Below are 15,122 nucleotides of genomic sequence, written 5' to 3' on the forward strand. Positions count from 1 at the left end.
GACAGAAGCAGGTGATATCATGGAAACGGAAGTGGATCAGTTTTATGAAGGAGCAAGTACGTGGTTAGAAGCTCAGCTCTGAATCAGATAGGTCGCTAAAGATCTAAACTCCCCTGATCAGCCTGGATAGTGCCAGGGAGAGGGATACCTCTGTTTCTCTCCACAGATGCTGCCATTTCCGCTGAGTTTCTTCAGCCCTTTCTGTTTTTGTTTCAGGGCACCATAATTCGCTGTATTTCATTTGAATTAGAAATCAACAGGAGCTGAAGACAAGTAATATTCACAATTTTGAGCTGGAGGAAAATTCTGCTCATTCAGGAGCAGAAGGGAGCTAAGCTGGAATTGGATATCAATGACGTACACAAGGAATCTGAATTTTTAATGCTTTATTTGAATTAAGAAGCAGTTTGCTGGACATTTTCACTTAAAGAATACTTACTGCACAACAAAAATGTCAGAGAAAATGTGGAGCAACACATTGTGCCAAGATTTTGCTCTGTTTATATTGTCATGGGGCTTTGAAAGCAAGAGCTCCTCTTACAGTTTTACTTGCTCTGCCCCCAGTTGCACTCATTAATGGAGAAAAAGCAAAATCTATTATCTCCCATGTAGTCTTTCTCCTTACTCTTAAAACCTAACTTCACTTATTTAATACTTTAAGGGACTCATTAACATTGTTGATTGCACTCAGGGAAGATTTCAATTGGCTATTGAAATTTATAGCTAACGGATCTATAGCAACAAACAGGACTCAGTTCTAACTTAATCTCATTTCTAACCCCGTTACCAGAAAAAAAGTCTACCATAAGGCTATTAAGAAATCCAATACCTTCAAAGCAACAAACTAAAATTAAGATGCACAGTGCTAAAAATAACAAAGATAATATAAAATCACGTTGACCCCCCACAATATCATTCACAGTATAATGTAGCAATGTTTTACTACATGTATTTGTAATACCACTATTGCAGATAAAAGTAATTGGTGTTGTGGTAATACATTCAATCCCTGACAATGCAAAAAGAAGGTAAATGCAGCTCTGCAGCAATATATTTTTGATATTTCATACACAAGTAAACATACTGTTGCCATCAACAGCTGGGGGTTGCCTCAGAATGCATTGCTTCTTCGAACTATGTTCCATGCTACTACTTCTTTCCTTTTTGTTACCACCTCATCTTAGTGAATAGTTGAATTGATGCTATCTTCCTTCTAGAATCTTACATCATAGGCACCTTCACTTGTGTGGCCGTTGAATGCTGACAGATTATTTAAGGTTGTCAAAGCATTTTAAATAATTTTTTTACAATCAACATGATATGACACAGATATGAACCAGGGTCTTAACCTGGAGTTCTATGCCAGCTGGTGACTTGTGAGAATCACCATCTTTAATTGTAAGGTGTCTTTAAATCGAGCCTCTCCCAACAGGCACCCTGATTGACTGGCTCGAAGTCCTTCAGGTGGAACAGGGGTTCCGTGAGGATATAATGGTGATCAGGGATAGGGTTGGATGGTAGTTAGTCAGGGATCTCATGCTCGAAAAGTGTGATGCTGGAAAAGCACAGCCAGTCAGGCAGCATCAGTGGAGCAGAAGAGTCGACATTTCGAGCTGAGCTCTTCATCGGGATTTCACGTTGTTTAAAATGGGGAGTTAGTGCAATTAAGATCAGGGGATACAACGGGACAATTCATACCTAGGCTTAAAAATAAGATAGCAATTAAAATCAAGAATGCAACTTCAGTATAAAAGATTTACACTAATGGTTTTATCACCTATTTTTGTCTTGCCTCCATTCAAAACCAAAGGATGGATTCATGATGGCAGGTATTCCTGTTTCAGATTTCTTGCATTTTGATCTCTGACAGATACACAACTCACCTTTCCCGAGGACCTAAAATTCAGCAAATAGTTATATTTAAAATCATCATTGGTTAGTTACTGGGAACAAGAATTCTTGCTCAGTTATATGACCAGACTGTTGTAACACTCACTCTTCTTTACAATATTAGCAAACGACAAAGTTACTTTGGATTTTACTTGGGAACTTTGTGGTCAGCAATGCAGTCTTACCTTTTAACTTTGATGTTGACTCATGTTAGATCAGCTCAGTGGATTGAACTGAACATATTGACATTGTTTATAACAAATGATGTAATTACCACATTCTCTTGATCCATGTATGTATATTACTGATGGATAATTCAAGCAGGTTCACAATTTACAGCAGAATTATACAACCTGATTTGCTTGGACCAATTGCACCTGAATTCGTCCTATATCATCCAATCCAGAATTCAATATAACCTGGGCATTAATGATTCAGTCAGCACACAGGCTGAGATTTAGTACTTTGTGACTGCAAGCAGAAGCTTCTATTTATCTGTGGGAATGGCATACTCCCCAAGTTAATGAATGGAGAATCACCACATAGATTGATTTTCGAATAAGTGATGTGGCTAATAATTCCATTATGTCATTGCTTTTGTCTGTTACCTGTTAATTTCATTGGAATGTATAAAATTTCAATCAGAACTGTTTCACTACACCAATCATCACTGCCAGTTGTAAAATTGTCTGAGGAAAGAATTTCAGAGGACAGAAGGCTGCTTTATCAGATACAGACAATAGAGTGATATAAACTGGTTGATAATCTCAATCCCTACCTCATTTAAGAAAATGGAAAATTCAATGGGGGAGAAAATAGGCTGAACAGTCTCTGATTTTTAAGTGCTATGCAGTTTCCTAATGCTTGAATGTCCAGATGGGAAGTGGGCTGGACATTGTTTATTGGTGGAATGGTTTGTGTACTTGCCAACGGCTAGGAGCAAGCAGATCATGATGTCAATCAGAGTGCAATATCACTGTTCAAATTCAATTCTTCAACTTGCAATCTGTCTGAATCACACAAAGCTGAACAGAGGTTAAGCAAATGAAAGGCAACCTACTGTTGCCCCTCCATCAGCACTGTTTTAAGTGATTGTAAACTATTTGTAAGACAGCTGGATTGCTTCTTCTGGCTAAAACAAAACCAAAATACTATGGATGATGGAGATCTGAAAAAAAGCAAAAAACAAAATGCTAGAGAAACTCAGCAGTTCTGGCAACATCTATGGTGAGAGAAACAATGTCAATGTTTTGCATCCAATGAATCCTCTTTGAAACAAAAACAGAATTTGTTGGAAAAGCTCAGTAGAGCAATAAGAGTTAATGTTCTGGTTCCAGTGAGACTTCCTTAGAACTATTCTTTGGAACTATCTGCTGAGATGAAGCTTGAAGTGAGTGGGACAGCTTTGAGATAGGTTGAGAGGCAGTGATGTTGGAGGAAGAGTTTGAAAGGGTTGATGCAGCAGTGCATGGCACTGTGGATCTCAGGATGTGGCAGAAACAACTGTCTGACCAGAAGTTGTATGTCACAGATAGTCCTGGCTGGATGTACTTATAATCCTGACTGGATTTGAAATACAAAGGATGGAACTTCAGGTAGAATCCACATGGGGTAAGGCAGAACCTGGAGACAGACAATCAGGAAAGCGATATGGCTGTGAAAGTGAATTTTGACAAACACTTATTCAAATACGACGCGGAAAATAGAAAACAATGAACAATGAAAGCACTAGAAGGTTAAAGCTAAGATCCTGTTACAGAAAACAGCAGAATTTGTTCAAGGTGGGCACACTTGGAAGAGAAGTGGCAGTGGATTAAATTCTCAAATAAAAGTAAAATACTGTAGATGCTGAAAATTTAAAATAACAAGGTGCTGGAGAAACTTGGGAGGTCTTTCAGCAGCTGTGGAGAGAGAATCACAGTTAGCGTCTTGAGTCCAATATGATGCACCAGCGCTGTCTGTTTTTATTACTTCTGATTGCTGGTGTAATTGTTCAGATCTTTCAGCTTTTCTGTGTTTGGCTAAAGGTTAAATAGTGTTCAGTTGTAGTTTGGTTGATACTGAGGTGCTTCTTGTTTGAGTTAATTTTGGGCCTAAGCCAAACATGGGGTGCGAGATTCTGCTAAAGCTTCTTCTGGCATTAAGCATGACTTGGAGGATGAAGAGAAGTGATGCAGCATGGAATATGCTGCTGGAAATCCAAAGACATGCAGGCCAGGTGAATTGGCCATGCTAAATTGTCCCATAGGATTAGGTGCATTAGTCAGGGTGGGGGATTGGGTCTGGGTGGGTTACTCTTTGGAGGGTCAGTGTAGATGTGTTGGGCCGAAGGGCCTGTTTCCAAACCGTAGGTAATCTAATCATGGAAGAGAGAAAGGGAGTAGGTGGAGGAGGAATATCTGTGGGAGGCCTGATCCACTGAGGATCGTTAAAGAATGACACTTTTGTCTCAATTTAAATAAGGATAAAGCTAAAAATCACGCAACACCAGATTAAAGTCCAACAGGTTTATCTGGAAGCACTAGCTTTTGAAGTGCTGCTTCTTCATAGGGTGGTTATGGTTGAGATACCATCACTTTGCCCCAGAGGTTATGATTTATGTGAACTGCTACAGGCACAACTACAACCTTAAACAACTCTTACGGTTGAGATGGCAGCAAAGTAAAGACATTCAAATTGGAGCTGCTCTGCTCACCAGTTCCTTCTCCTCTTTCTTTCATTTTCCTTTTGCTGCAGTTTTGTTACCCCCACCCTCCCCTGGATGACTCTACCTGGAGGAATGGAGAACAAGGTTGGAGTCTAGCCCAATACAGGAGACAAGTTATGGCCAGATGGGCTGAGTCCCAGAAGCGAGTAGTGGTTGGAGCGGGAGCAGAGCACACGCCGGCTGAGTCCTGGAAGCGAGTCACAGCCAGAGCCCAGAGCGGGAGCAGGTCGAGTCCAGGACAGCCAGAGGGACTGAGTCTCAGAAGCAAGTCACAGCCAGAGCGAGGAGCAGGGTGAGCACGGGCTGAGCTGGGGGATGAGTCACGGCTGGAGCCCGGAGCCTGGAGTGGGGTGCAGAGCGAGCCCAGGCTGGCTGGGGGATGCATCCTGGAAGTAAGTCACGGTTGGTGCCTGGAGCCCAGAGCCTAGAGCCCGGAGCTGGAAGCAGTGTGAGTGTGGGCCGAGTCCCCAGAAGCTAGTTGCGGCTGGAGCCTGGAATGGGGAGAAGATTGAGCCCAGGCTGGCTGGGGAAGTGAGTCCGGGACAGAGGCCAATATGTAGAAGCAGCGAGGCCTTGTGTTCTGAAACCTCTGGGCATGGACTCAGTGAAAAAGGACTTAAATTTGAATACTTTGAAGGTATTTTTATTCTCATTCTGGACTTTTAAAGCTCTCTACCCCCATCCTAATGTTTTTTTTAACTATTTCAATTTTGCAACAACATGTAAAGGATCTGTACCTAGGTACCTTTTACCTAAGATGGCGCCAAGGGGTGATATTATAGACTTTTCACTGCACTCATTCGAATCTATGTGACAATAAAGGCTATTCTATTCTTAAAGGACAGGTACCTGTGGCTGTCAAGGTGGCTGTAGTCCTGAGCTTTTATGCCTCTGGTTCAAACCAGGCTGTTGCTGGAGAAATAAGAATATCTTGCAGTTTGAAGCATAGATGCATAGGGCACATCACTGAAGTTCTCTATAAATGGAGATACTGTGACATCTCATGTCGTCTTGATGGAGACAAGCAGCTGAATCTCCATGGTGATTTGTACAGCTTCCAGGTGTTGCCATGGTACAGGATTCCACTGACTGCATATTCCCGTGTGTGCAGCTGATGTAAACTTAGCCGTTCTCATGCATCAAGATTTCCATTCCCTAAATGTGGGGCTCGTGTCTCACTACAGGCAGGAATTGATAGAAGGGAATGCTTTTTATTTTGGCAATCATAATGATTCTTACATCCTTCTGTAGCCTGGGCCATTGAAGTCCCCAGCCATTAAAGAGAAGGCAACATGAATTGGCTATGCCGCCTATAAAGTAACAAACAGGCATGTGTTATTCTTGTTCTATTATCCTCATGTCTGTTTCCAGGATTCAGACAATTTCTTCAACATCCAACAACTATATGAGAATGATTGCGCAATATAATGACCTGAAAATTCCTTTAAAGTAGAAAATAACAATACAATGCAAGGCAGATGAACTTAGGGCATGGTTAGGAACATGGGACTGGGATATCACAGCAATTACAGAAATGTGGCTCAGGGATGGACAGGACTGGCATATTAATGTTCCAGGGTACAAATGCAACAGGAAGGACAGAAAGGGAGGCAAGAGAGGAGAGGAAGTGGTGTTTTTGATAAGGAATAGCATTACAGCTGTGCTGAGGGAGGATATTCCCGGAAATACATCGAGGGAAGTTATTTGGGTGGAACTGAGAAATAGGAAAGGGATGATCAACTTATTGGGATTGTGTTATGGACCCCGAATAGTCAGAGGGAATTGGAGAAACAAATTTGTCAGGAGATCTCAGTTATCTGGAAGAATAATAGGGTGGTTATGGTAAGGGATTTTAACTTTCCAAACATAGACTGGGACTGTAATTGTGTTAAGGGTTTAGACGGAGAAGTATTTGGTAAGTGCGTACAAAAACATTTTCTGATTCAGTATGTGGATAGACCAACAAAAGAAGGTGCAAAACCTGATCTACTCTTGACAGGGCAGGTGACTGAGGTGTCAATGGGGGAGCACTTTGGGCCAGCAACCACAAATCTATTAGTTTTAAAATATTGATGGAAAAGGATAGACCAGATGTAAAAGTTGAAGTCCTAAATTGGAGGAAGGCTAATTTTGATGGTATTAGGCAAGTACTTTCAAAAGCTGATTGGGACAGATGTTCGCAGGTGAAGGATGGCTGGAAAATGGGAAGCCTTCAGAAATGAGATAACGAGAGTCCAGAGACAGTATATTATTGTTAGAGTGAAAGGAAAGGCTGGTAGGTGTAGGGAATGCTGAATGATTAAGGAAATTGAGGGTTTGGTTAAGAAAAAGAAGGAAGCATATGTCAGGTATAGACAAGATAGATTGAATGAATCCTTAGAAGAGTACAAAGGCAGTAGGAGTATACTTAAGAGAGCAATCAGGAGGGCAAAAAGAATACATAAGATAGCTTTGGCAAATAGAGTAAAGAAGAATCCAAAGGGTTTTTACAAATACATTAAGGACAAAAGGGTAACTAGGGAGAGAATGTGGCCCATCAAAGATCAGCAAGGTGGCCTTTGTGTGGAGCTGCAGGAAATGGGGGAGATGCTAAACGCGTATTTTGCATCAGTATTTACTGTGGAAGAGGACATGGAAGATATAGATTGTAGGGAAATAGATGGTGACATCATGAAAAATGTCCATATTATAGAGGAGGAAGAGCTGGATGTCTTGAAATGCATAAAAATGAATAAATCTCCTGATCAGGTGTTCCATAGAACTGTGTTAGAAGCTAGGGAAGTGATTACTTGGCCCCTTGCTGAAATATTGATATAATCGATAGTCACAGATGAATGCCAGAAGACTGGAGATTGGCTAATGTGGTGCCACTGTTTAAGAAGGGTGGTAAGGACAAGCGAGAGAACAATAGACCGGTGAGCCTGACGTCGGTGATGGGCAAGTTGTTGGAGGGAACCCTGAGGGACAGGATGAACATGGATTTGGAAAGGCAAGGACTGATTAGGGATAGTCAACATAGCTATATGCATGGGAAATCATGACTCACAAACTTTATTGAGTTTTTTGAAGAAGTAACAAAGAGGATTGATGAGAGCAGAGTGGTGGACATGATCTATAGGGACTTCAGTAAGGTGTTCAAGAAGATTTCCCATGGGAGACTGATTAGCAAGGTTAGATCTCATGGAATAGAGGAAGAACTAGCCATTTGGATACAGAACTGGCCAAAAGATACAAGACAAGAGGGTGGTGGTGGAGGGTTATTTTTCAGACTGGAGGCCTGTGACCAGTAGATTGCCACAAGGATCGGTGCTGGGTTCACGACCTTTTGTCATTTATATAAATGATTTGAATGCGAGCATAAGAGGTATAGTTAGTAAGTTTGCAGATGACACCAAAATTGGAGGTGTAGTGGACAGCAAAGAAGGTTACCTCAGATTACAATGGGATCTTGATCAGATGGGCCAATGGGCTGAGAAGTGGCAGATGGAGTTTAATTTAGATAAATATGAGGTGCTGCATTTTGGAAAAGTAAATCTTAGTAGGACTTATACGCTTAATGCTGGATTAGTGGTGCTTCATCATGATGAAGGGCTTTTGCCCGAAATGTCGATTTTACTGCTCCTCGGGTGCTGCCTGAATGGCTGTGCTCTTCCAGCACCACTAATCCAGAATCTGGTTTCCACCATCCTCAGTCATTGTTTTTACCTTATACACTTAATGGTAAGGTCTTAGGGAGTGTTGCTGAACAAACAGACTTTGGAGTGCAGTTTCATAGCTTCTTGAAAGTAGGTTGCAGATAGATAGGATAGTGAAGAAGGCGTTTGGTAAGCTTTCCTTTATTGGTCAGAGTTTTGAGTACAGGAGTTGGAAGTTCATATTGCAGCTGTTCAGGCCACTTTTGAAATATTGCGTGCAATGCTGATCTCTTTCTTATCGGAAAGATGTTGTGAAACTTGAAAGGGTTCAGAAAAGATTTACAAGGATGTTGTCGGGGTTGGAGGATTTGAGCAAGAGAGAGAGGTTGAACAGGCTAGGGCTGTTTTCCCTGCAGCATCGGAGGCTGAGGGGTGATCTTATAGAGTTTTATAAAATCATGAGGGGCATGGATAGGATAAATAGACAAAGTCTCTTCCCTGGTGTGAGCAAGTCCAGAACTAGAGGGTACAGATTTAAGGTGAGAGGGAAAAGATATAAACGAGACCTAAGGGGCAACTTTTTTACACAGAGGGTGGTACATGTACGGAATGAGCTGCCAGAGGAAGTGGTGGAGGCTAGTACAATTGCAACATTTAAAAGGCATCTGAATGTGTACATGAATAGGAAAGGGTTTGGAGGGATACGGGCCAAGAGCTGGTAGGTGGGAGTAGATTAGATTGGGATATCTGGCCAGCATGGATGAGTGGACCGAAGGGTATGTTTCCATGCTGTACATCTCTATGACTCTGCGACTCTATTATACTGTTTCACACCCCATCTTCCTTTGGTGAATACACTCCAAAATCTCCTGGGGAAAAAAAATTTTGAATAGATTACAGCTAGTGGAATGTAGAATAAGGATGTCACAAGCACTGCTGCTACTGCTTAAATGTGAAAACATTTGCACAACAGACACATTTTAAATAAAAGTTTTTATTATGTCTCTTGTTGGCTAAAAAATGTAATAAGGTTATTGCTTAAATAAATGTTCTGCTGTTTTTATGTTGCCTGTCATTGCTTTTGTTTGTAAAAACAATGACTGCAGATGCTGGAAACCAGAGTCTAGATTAGAGTGATGCTGGAAAAGCACAGCAGTTCAGGCAGCATCCGAGGAGCAGTAAAATCGACATTTCGGGCAAAAGCCCTTCATCAGGAATACAGGTAGAGAGGCTGAAGCATGGAGAGATAAGTGAGAGGAGGGTGAGGGTGGGGAGAAAGTAGCATAGAGTACAATCGGTGAGTGGGGGAGGGGATGAAGGTGATAGGTTAGGGGGGAGGTTGGAGTGGATAGGTGAAAAAGAAGATAGGCAAGTAGGACAAGTCATGGGGACAGTGCTGAGCTGGAAGTTTGCAACTGGGGTGAGGTGGGGGAAGGGGAAATGAGGAAACTGTTGAAGTCCACATTGATGCCCTGGGGTTCGAAGTGTTCCGAGGCGGAAGATGAAGCGTTCTTCCTCTGGTGATGAGGGAGCGGCGGTGAAGGAGGCCCAGGACCTCCATGTCCTCGGCAGAGTGGGAGGGGGAGTTGAAATGTTGGGCCACAGGGCGGTGTGGTTGATTGGTGCGGGTGTCCCGGAGATGTTCTCTAAAGTGCTTTGCTAGGAGGCTTCCAGTCTCCCCAATGTAGAGGAGACCACATCGGGAGCAATGGACACAATAAATGATATTGGTGGATGTGCAGGTAAAACTTTGATGGATGTGGAAGGCTCCTTTAGGGCCTTGGATGGAGGTGAGGGAGGAGGTGTGGGCGCAGGTTTTACAGTTTCTGCGGTGGCAGGGGAAGGTGCTAGGATAGGAGGGTGGGTTGTAGGGGGGCGTGGACCTGACCAGGTAGTCATGGAGGGAACGGTTTTTGCGGAAGGCAGAAAGGGGTGGGGAGGGAAATATATCCCTGGTGGTGGGGTCCGTTTAGAGGTGGCGGAAATGTCAGCTGATGATTTGGTTTATGCGAAGGTTGGTAGCGTGGAAGGTGAGCACCAGGGGCGTTCTGTTGGAGGGGTGGGGTCTGAGGGCAGAAGTGCGATATGTGGACGAGATGCTTTGGAGGGCATCTTTAACCATGTGGGAAGGGAAATTGCGGTCTCTAAAGAAGGAGGCCATCTGGTGTGTTCTATGGTGGAACTGGTCGTCCTGGGAGCAGATATGGCGGAGGCGTAGGAATTGGGAATACTGGATGGCATATTTGCAGGAGGTAGGGTGGGAAGAGGTATAATCCAGGTAGCTATGTGAGTCCGTGGGATTATAAAAAATGTCAGTGTCAAGTCGGTCGTCATTAATAGAGATGGAGACATCCAGGAAGGGGAGGGTGGTGTCAGAGATGGTCCAGGTAAATTTAAGGTCAGGGTGGAATGTGTTGGTGAAGTTGATGAATTGCTCAACCTCCTCGCAGGAGCATGAGGTGGCACCAATGCAGTCATCAATGTAGCGGAGGAAGAGGTGGGGAGTGGTGCCAGTGTAATTATGGAAAATGGACTGTTCTATGTAGCCAAAAAAGAGACAGGCATAGCTGGGGCCCATACATGTGCCCATGGCTACCCCTTTCGTCTGGAGGAAGTGGGAGGATTCGAAAGAGAAATTGTTAAGGGTGAGGACCAGTTCGGCCAAATGAATGAGAGTGTCGGTGGAAGGGTACTGTTGGGGATGTCGGGAGAGGAAGAAACGGAGGGCTTGGAGGCCCTGGTCATGGTGGATGGAGGTGTGGAGGGATTGGATATCCATGGTGAAGATGAGACGTTGGGAGCCGGGGAAACGGAAGTCTTGGAGCAGGTAGAGGGCGTGGGTGGTGTCTCGAATGTATGTGGGGAGTTCCTGGACTGAGGGAATAGGACAGTGTTGAGGTAGGTAGAAATGAGTTCAGTGGGGCAGGAGCATGCTGAGACAATGGGTCAGCCAAGGTGGTCAGGCTTGTGGATCTTGGGAAGGAGGTAGAACCGGGCAGTGTGGGGTTCCTGGACTATGAGGTTGGAAGCTGTGGATGGGAGATCTCCTGAGATAGTGAGGTTCTGTATGGTCTGGGAGATGATGGTTTGGTGATCAATCAGCGTGGGGCTGGTGGCTGCACGAGCCGCAAGGATAATGGCATCCGAGCAGTTCCAGAGTAACCCTATGTAGGATTAGTCAATGGCATCCTGGTTTTGGTCGTTCTCATGCCAGTTGGTCCAGAGGGTTGAATAGCAGGTGTTACTATGTTTTGGGAGGTATAGAACATAGAACATAGAATTATACAGTGCAGAACAGGCCTTTCAGCCCTCGATGTTGCGCCGACCTGTGAACTATTCTCAGCTTGTCCCCCTACACTATACCAAAATCATCCATGTGCTTATCCAAGGATTGTTTAAATCTCCCTCATGTGGCTGAGTTGACTACATTAGCAGGTACCACTCTCTGCGTAAAGAACTTTCCTCTATCTTAAATCTATCATCCCTCAATTTGTAGTTATGCCCCCTCGTACAAGCTGACATCATCATCCTAGGAAAAAGTATTTCACTGTCTACACTATCTAATCCTCTGATCATCTTGTATGTCTCTATCAAATCTCCCCTTAGCCTTCTGCTTTCCAATAAGAACAGACCCAAGTCTTTCAGCCTTTCCTCATAAGACCTTCCCTCCTGACCAGGCAAAATCCTGGTAAATTTCTTCTGCACCTTTTCCAATATTTCCACATCCTTCCCGAAATATGGGGACCAGAACTGTACACAATATTCCAAGTGTGGCCTCACCAGTGTTTTGTATAGTTGCAGCATGATATTGCAGTTCTGGAATTCAATCCCTCTACCAATGAAACCTAACACACCGTATGCCTTCTTAACAGCACTATCCACCTGGGTGGCAACTTTCAGGGATCTATGCACATGGACTCCAAGATCCCTCTGCACATTCACACTACCAAGAATTTTTCCATTGACCCAGTACTCTGCCTTCTTGTTATTCTTCCCAAAGTGCATCACCTCACATTTAGCTGCATTAAACTCCATTTGCCACCTCTCAGCCCAACTCTGCAGTTTATCCAAGTCCCCCTGCAACCTGTCACATTCTTCCAAACTGTCCACTACTCCACCTACTTTAGTGTTATCTGCAAATTTACTAATCCATCCACCTATGCCTGCGTCTAAGTCATTTAAGTCCCAAAACAGAGCCTTGTGGCATAGCACTAGTAATGGACTCCAGACTGAATATTTTCCATCAACCACCACTCGCTGCCTTCTTTCAGAAAGCCAGTTTCTAATCCAAACTGCTAAATCACCCTCAATTCCATGCCTCTGCATTTTCACCAACAGCCTACCACATGGAACCTTATCAAAGGCTTTACTAAAGTTCATGTATACCACGTCAACTGCCCTACCCTCATTTACATTCATGGTCACCTTCTCAAAAAACTCAATGACCAGCCCTTGATGAAACCATGTTGACTATCTGAAATCAAATTGTTGCTTGCTAGATGACTATAAATCTTTTCTCTTATAATCCTTTCCAAAACCTTTCCTCCAACAGAAGTAAGGCTGACTGGTCTATAATTACTTGGGTCATCTCTGCTGCCCTTCTTGAACAATGGCACAACATTTGCAATCCTCCAGTCCTCAGGTACTAAACCTGAGGACAATGACGACTCAAATATCAAAGCCAAGCTCTGCTATCTCCTCCCTAGCTTCCCAGAGAATCCTCGGATAAATCCCATCCGGCCCAGGAGACTTGTCTACTTTCACTCCTTCTCGAATTGGTAACACCTGTGTGTAACTAACCTCGATCCTTTCTAGTCTAATATCTCGTACCTCGTTCTTCTCCTCTACAATATTCTCCTTTTCCTGAGTGAACACCGATGAGAAATGTTCATTTATCACCTCTCCGATCTCTATAGGGTCCACACTCAACTTCCCACTTCTGTCTTTGACTGGCCCTATTCCTACCCTAATCATCTTTTATTCCTCACATACCTATAGAAAGCTTTAGGGTTCTCCTTTATTGTATTCGCTAAAGACTGCTTGTGTCCTCTCTTTGCTCTTCTTAACTCTCTCTTTAAATACTTCCTAGCTGATCTGTAACTCTCCATCGCCTCATCTGTATCATCTTGCCTCATCAACACATAAGCCTCCTTCTTCTGCTTAACAAGAGATGCAATTTCTGTAGTAAACCACGGTTCCCTTACCTTATCACTTCCTCTTTGCAAAGGCTTCCCTCATCAGCAAAGGCCTGGACTCCCAGCTACCTTCAAGTTTCAGTGACAAGTATAAACATGGATTCTTCAAGGAGCTAATGCAGTTGGTCATGTGACATCAAGTAGGGATCATGAATTCTATTGGCATCTTGCCATCTAGTTCTATACTATCTGATCCTGTAGACAGTGTGCAGCAGTGATCTTTCAAACTCTATCAGGGCATAGGCACTAAAGGACTGTTCTGCCACTTTCACACGCACTCTCACTTCTGACCTGAAGTAAGCTATTTTTTCAGCAACCTTATGGCTCTGTTTCTCACTTTCTAGATCAGCATGTGTGTATTGATGTATGCACACCTCCTTGTGGGTGACACAGAATGGCGCCATCAGGCACTGCTTCAGGAGATAAGCCTCATCTTCCACTCAGCCCTGATGCCCCAGGATCCAGCCACTTCCTTTGGATGCACCTGCTGAATAATTTAGAGATGGTGGAATGTGGAAAGATGAGGCCTGCAAGACAGTTTCCCCAGTGCTTAGCATTGAATTACTAAATCCTTTCTTGGTCATTTAAAGAACGTACTTCTTCCTGTTGACACATGTGACAAGTTTCTTGAGTGGAGCCCTCAGTGTTACACGCACCTTGAGGAAATCAGGACATATGAGGTAAATTATAGTCCCATATGCCACATATGCCATATTCACCAAAGTCCGGAGAAGGCATCAACACCTGGTGAATGTATACATTCACAGCTCCCCAACTAATAATTTTAAGAGATCTCCAGTGGACAACTTAAAGGAATGAGCTATAGAATTTGCAGACTGTGGTCGTCTTTATTTCAAAGTCAGAGGTCAAACTACACCAGGTTTTTGTTCAACAGGCTTACTTGAAATCATAAGCTTTCGGAGCACTTGCTCCTTCATTAGGTGGAGCTTGTGATTTCAAATAAACCTGTTGGACTATAACCTGGTGTTGTGTGATTTCTTACTTTGTCCACCCAAGTCCAATACTGGCACCTCCACATCATCTTAATTTCAACTAGCGATGCCCTGTGGAAGGTAGTGTGATGCTTCGGATCTGTCTTCATTTCACTGAGATTGGTCTGTGACACGTGCAAAGCAACTCTGGTTAGCATCATGTACCAGAGTGAGTCTGGTACAATCTCTGGTTATGGTGCCTCACTTACCATTTTTCCTGACTCAGCTCTTCCCTTTTCCTCACCCCAATCATTCACAATAATGGAAAGCTCAAACATAAAGCCATTGCAATCATGAAAAAACGTCTAGAGAAAGTTAAGGATGCTGAAAATATTGACTTCAGATTCTGTTACACTAGGAAAGCTGGCAAACCTGAACCTTCAATAACAGCAAAACAGAGAGACAAATCTGAGAGATAAATTCCAGGCAGCCAAGATAATGCTGCAGCATCTTAATGGTTCTCGTCATATAATTATGAGTGAGCCATAAATCACATTGTTACTGGGTGATCGAGGGCATACCTGTGCCATTATTTTTCTGTTAACTGGTTGAAAGAAGAAATCTGTGGTAAATCCCTGAGATTTGTAATTGCCGTTGACTTCAGTAGTGAATTGAGTTCAGATAATCACATGGCAAAAATTTCAGCAGAGTAGCGTAAAGGTCACAGGGGAAATTACAGCACTACCATAACTCTCATAACTCA

This window comes from Chiloscyllium plagiosum, unplaced genomic scaffold, assembly GCF_037043375.1.
Source record: "Chiloscyllium plagiosum isolate Xiang-an unplaced genomic scaffold, Cpla_swu_hap1 HiC_scaffold_9, whole genome shotgun sequence".
Classification (NCBI taxonomy): Eukaryota; Metazoa; Chordata; class Chondrichthyes; order Orectolobiformes; family Hemiscylliidae; genus Chiloscyllium; species Chiloscyllium plagiosum.